Raw genomic sequence first — 5,801 nt, 5'->3', positions numbered from 1 at the left:
AACATGAAGGAATTGTTCAAAATTCACCAAATTTTCACCACAGTGTCTTAAAGCCTTAAAAGTATTGCACACCAAATTTGGAAGCTTTAACCCTTAAAATAACGGAACCGGAGCCGTTTTGAACTTTAACCCCTTTACAGTCCCTGGTATCTGCTTTGCTGAGACCCAACCAAGCCCCAAGGGGAATACGATACCAAATGACGCCTTCAGAAAGTCTTTTCTAAGTATCAGAGCTCCTCTCACATGCGACTGCATGCCATGCCTCTCAAAAACAAGTGCGCAACACCGGCGCGAAAATGAGGCTCTGCCTATGCTTTGGGAAAGCCCCTAAAGAATAAGGTGTCTAAAACAGTGCCTGCCGATATTATAATATCGAAAATACCCAGATAAAATGATTCCTCAAGGCTAAATATGTGTTAATAATCAATCGATTTAGCCCAGAAAAAGTCTACAGTCTTAATAAGCCCTTTTGAAGCCCTTATTTACGATCGTAATAAACATGGCTTACCGGATCCCATAGGGAAAATGACAGCTTCCAGCATTACATCGTCTTGTTAGAATGTGTCATACCTCAAGCAGCAAGAGACTGCTCACTGTTCCCCCAACTGAAGTTAATTGCTCTCAACAGTCCTGTGTGGAACAGCCATGGATTTTAGTGACGGTTGCTAAAATCATTTTCCTCATACAAACAGAAATCTTCATCTCTTTTCTGTTTCTGAGTAAATAGTACATACCAGCACTATTTCAAAATAACAAAACTCTTGATTGAATAATAAAAACTACAGTTAAACACTAAAAAACTCTAAGCCATCTCCGTGGAGATGTTGCCTGTACAACGGCAAAGAGAATGACTGGGGTAGGCGGAGCCTAGGAGGGATCATGTGACCAGCTTTGCTGGGCTCTTTGCCATTTCCTGTTGGGGAAGAGAATATCCCACAAGTAAGGATGACGCCGTGGACCGGACACACCTATGTTGGAGAAATAAACATACAATAGCCCCCCCCCAACATTACAACCCACCACCCACATACCCCTAATCTAACCCAAACCCCCCTTAAATAAACCTAACACTAAGCCCCTGAAGATCTTCCTACCTTATCTTCACCATACCAGGTTCACCGATCCGTCCTGAAGAGCTCCTCCGATGTCCTGATCCAAGCCCAAGCGGGGGGCTGAAGAGGTCCATGATCCGGCTGAAGTCTTCATCCAAGCGGGAGCTGAAGAGGTCCATGATCCGGATGAAGTCTTCATCCAAGCGGGAGCTGAAGAGGTCCATGATCCGGATGAAGTCTTCTATCAACGGCATCTTCAATCTTCTTTCTTCCGGATCCATCTTGCAGACCTCCGACGCGGAACATCCTCTCCTCCCGACGCCTACTAGCCGAATGATGGTTCCTTTAAGGGACGTCATCCAAGATGGCGTCCCTCGAATTCTGATTGGCTGATAGGATTCTATCAGCCAATCGGAATTAAGGTAGGAATATTCTGATTGGCTGATGGAATCAGCCAATCAGAATCAAGTTCAATCCGATTGGCTGATCCAATCAGCCAATCAGATTGAGCTCGCATTCTATTGGCTGATCGGAACAGCCAATAGAATGCGAGCTCAATCTGATTGGCTGATTGGATCAGCCAATCGGATATTCCTACCTTAATTCCGATTGGCTGAATCCTATCAGCCAATCGGAATTCGAGGGACGCCATCTTGGATGACGTCCCTTAAAGGAACCGTCATTCGGCTAGCAGGCGTTGGGAGAAGAGGATGTTCCGCATCGGAGGTCTGCAAGATGGATCCGGAAGAAAGAAGATTGAAGATGCCGTTGATAGAAGACTTCATCCGGATCATGGACCTCTTCAGCTCCCGCTTGGATGAAGACTTCATCCGGATCATGGACCTCTTCAGCTCCCGCTTGGATGAAGACTTCAGCCGGATCATGGTCCTCTTCAGCCCCCCCTTGGGCTTGGATCAGGACATCGGAGGAGCTCTTCAGGACGGATCGGTGAACCTGGTATGATGAAGATAAGGTAGGAAGATCTTCAGGGGCTTAGTGTTAGGTTTATTTAAGGGGGGTTTGGGTTAGATTAGGGGTATGTGGGTGGTGGGTTGTAATGTTGAGGGGGGTATTGTATGTTTATTTTTTTACAGGCAAAAGAGCTGAATTCTTTGGGGCATGCCCCGCAAAAGGGCCCTGTTCAGGGCTGGTAAGGTAAAAGAGCTTTGAACTGTAGTAATTTAGAATAGGGTAGGGCATTTTTTATTTTGGGGGTCTTTGTTATTTTATTAGGGGGCTTAGAGTAGGTGTAATTAGTTTAAAATTGTTGCAATATTTTTCTTATGTTTGTAAATATTTTTTTATTTTTTGTAACTTAGTTCTTTTTTATTTTTTGTACTTTAGTTAGTTTATTTCATTGTAGTTATTTGTAGGAATTGTATTTAATTTATTTATTGATAGTGTAGTGTTAGGTTAATTGTAGGTAATTGTAGGTAGTTTATTTAATTAATTTATTGATAGTGTAGTGTTAGGTTTAATTGTAACTTAGGTTAGGATTTATTTTACAGGTAATTTTGTAATTATTTTAACTATTTTAGCTTTTAAATAGTTCTTAACTATTTAATAGCTATTGTACCTGGTTAAAATAAATACAAAGTTACCTGTAAAATAAATATTAATCCTAAAATAGCTATAATATAATTATAATTTATATTGTAGCTATATTAGGATTTATTTTACAGGTAAGTATTTAGCTTTAAATAGGAATAATTTATTTAATAAGAGTTAATTAATTTCGTTAGATTTAAATTATATTTAATTTAGGGGGGTGTTAGTGTTAGGGTTAGACTTAGCTTTAGGGGTTAATACATTTATTAGAATAGCGGTGAGCTCCAGTCGGCAGATTAGGGGTTAATGTTTGAAGTTAGGTGTCGGCGATTTTAGGGAGGGCAGATTAGGGGTTAATACTATTTATTATAGGGTTATTGAGGCGGATTAGGGGTTAATAAGTGTAGGCAGGTGAAGGCGATGTTGAGGGGGGCAGATTAGGGGTTAATAAATATAATATAGGGGTCGGCGGTGTTAGGGGCAGCAGATTAGGGGTACATAAGGATAACGTAGATGGCAGCGCTTTGCGGTCGGCAGATTAGGGGTTAATTATTGTAGGTAGCTGGCTGCGACGTTGTGGGGGGCAGGTTAGGGGTTAATAAATATAATATAGGGGTCGGCGGTGTTAGGGGCAGCAGATTAAGGGTACATAAGTATAACGTAGGTGGCGGTCGGCAGATTAGGGGTTAAAAAAATTTAATCGAGTGGCGGCACCTCGGTTTAGGGGTACATAGGTAGTTTATGGGTGTTAGTGTACTTTAGAGCACAGTAGTTAAGAGCTTTATAAACCGGCGTTAGCCCAGAAAGCTCTTAACTACTGTTTTTTTTCCTGCGGCTGGAGTTTTGTCGTTAGATGTCTAACGCTCACTTCAGACAGGACTCTAAATACCGGAGTTAGAAAAATCCCATTGAAAAGATAGGATACGCAATTTACGTAAGGGGATCTGCGGTATGGAAAAGTCGCGGCTGAAAAGTGAGCGTTAGACCCTATTTTGAGTGACTCCAAATACCGGAGGTAGCCTAAAACCAGCGTTAGGAGCCTCTAACGCTGGTTTTCACGGCTAACGCCAAACTCCAAATCTAGGCCTATGTGTTTAACCACTAGGCATGATGTGCATTATTTGGGGCTTTTTATTAATTAGTGAAAAAGCCCAAAAATAGCTGTGGTCTGCAGCATTCAACTATTTTTGGCACAAGATACATTTTAAAAAGTGCAATGCACATTTGTATGTGGACAGATTTGTCTGTTGCACTTGTTCTTAAATGAGCCCACTGTTGAAAAAAGCCAAATGTCATAGACCGCAGCCATTTTCGAGCTTCATTTCACTAACAAATAACAAAGCCTGAAATAAGGTGCATACCTATTAACAACCTTAAAGGGTTAAACACATAGGTGAAGTCCCACAAGCACTGCAGCTCCTAAGATAAATACAGATGGCAATTGTCAGGGTTGTGTCCCTGCTGCTGCAGATCGGCTCTGTTTTGTGCTTGCAAACAGCAGCTGTTGCAGGAAATAGAGTTTTACATGTTAATCAAGGAACAGCAAAGTGGCAGAAACATTATCCTTGGCATTTGTCAGCTTTGGTGTCTTTTCACTGAAGTCCCTTTCACTCATCTGAAAATAAAACATGCACTCAAAAATATCAAGCTTTAAAAAAACAAAAAAAAAAACAATTCCCATTGTGATCTTATTCAACACTATCCCTATAGTGGGAGCAACATTTGGGGTCTCAAAATAAACCGTGGCCAATCAGTGTCTCTCCATTAGACACTACTAATGGAACGTAAACCAGGTAGATGTGTCTGTGAGGGCTCTCATAAGCTACGACTCCAAGTAACAATGAAACAGATGTATTAGAAGGTATAAGTCTCCCATTTACACAATATATTCAATAATGTTGTTAACAAAAATCCCTAACAGATCTAGGTCTGTGATTTCCAAGATCTTCCTGAAAAATAGAGTTAGGGCCAATATAACCTTAATCTTAAAGGGACATGAAATCCAAAATGAGTTTCAGGATTCAGATAGAGCATACAATTTTTAAACAACTTTCCAATTTACTTAAATTGTCAAATATGCTGCATTCTCTTCGTATTATTTGTTGAAGAAACAGCAATGCTCTACTAGGAGCTGGCTTAACACATCAGGTGAACCAATGGCAAGAGGCATATATGTGCAGCTCCTCGAGTGCACTGGGGCTCCTAAGCCTATCTATGTTTTTCAACACAGGATACCAAACGAACAAAGCAAATAGGATAATAAAAGTAAATCAGTAAATTGTTTAACATTGCATGCTCTGAGGAAGAGGTGTTTGAAAACTTAAAGGGATATTAAACCCATCATTTCTTTCATGATTCAGATAGAGCATGCAATTTTAAGCAACTTTCTAATTTACTCCTATTATCAATGTTTTTTTCGTTCTCTTGGTATCTTTATTTGAGAAGCAGGAAATGTAAGCTTAGGAGCCATCCCATTTTTGGTTCAGATCCTGGGTAGCACTTTTTGTAATCATTTCAATACATTGTACAGCTATACAAAAGAGCCAATTTAGACAAGTAATGCAAGATATGACATTACTTGTTTGTAATCTCAGTACAAACGAAGACTACGGATAATACAATCGCCTCCTCCTAAGATGGCATCTACATGTGCACGCACCAGTGCATGCGCTTGGGGACTGATTGGTAGGGTTACTACATGCATATTTACCAATAAGCTTCTGTGTTGAAACAAACATAAGAAAATAAAACAAATTATCAGTTACCTGTGTTGTGGCATTACAGACATTTGCAAGATTACAAGCAGCCGACTATATCTGCATAAAACATTTCTACTCAAAACTAAAATTTGTTCATGTGCATTTCAATTTTGAGTTTTATGCCCCAGATGTTACATTTGATAAAGCCTTTATACAAGGCAGAAAATGTTATGAATCTATTGGGAAACAAAATGATCCCTTTCAGAGTAGCCTTATCTTGTGTATAAACACATTTAAAAGGCCATAGAGCAGGGTCAATAGTCTTAAAATCAAAAAAATCATATATTATTTTTTTTTTTACTATAAATGTCCCTTAAAAGGCACTGTAGATCATAGAATTATTGAAAATTCTTTAGACACTTTAGCAATTATAATAAGATGCTTATTTTATTTTAAAGAGTCACTAAGATATTTCTAAATGATTAAAAAAAAATATATTGAA

Source organism: Bombina bombina, chromosome 1 (genome assembly GCF_027579735.1).
Source record: "Bombina bombina isolate aBomBom1 chromosome 1, aBomBom1.pri, whole genome shotgun sequence".
NCBI classification, from domain to species: Eukaryota; Metazoa; Chordata; class Amphibia; order Anura; family Bombinatoridae; genus Bombina; species Bombina bombina.
The sequence above is the reverse complement of the archived record's forward strand: the minus strand, read 5'-3'. Positions refer to the sequence as shown.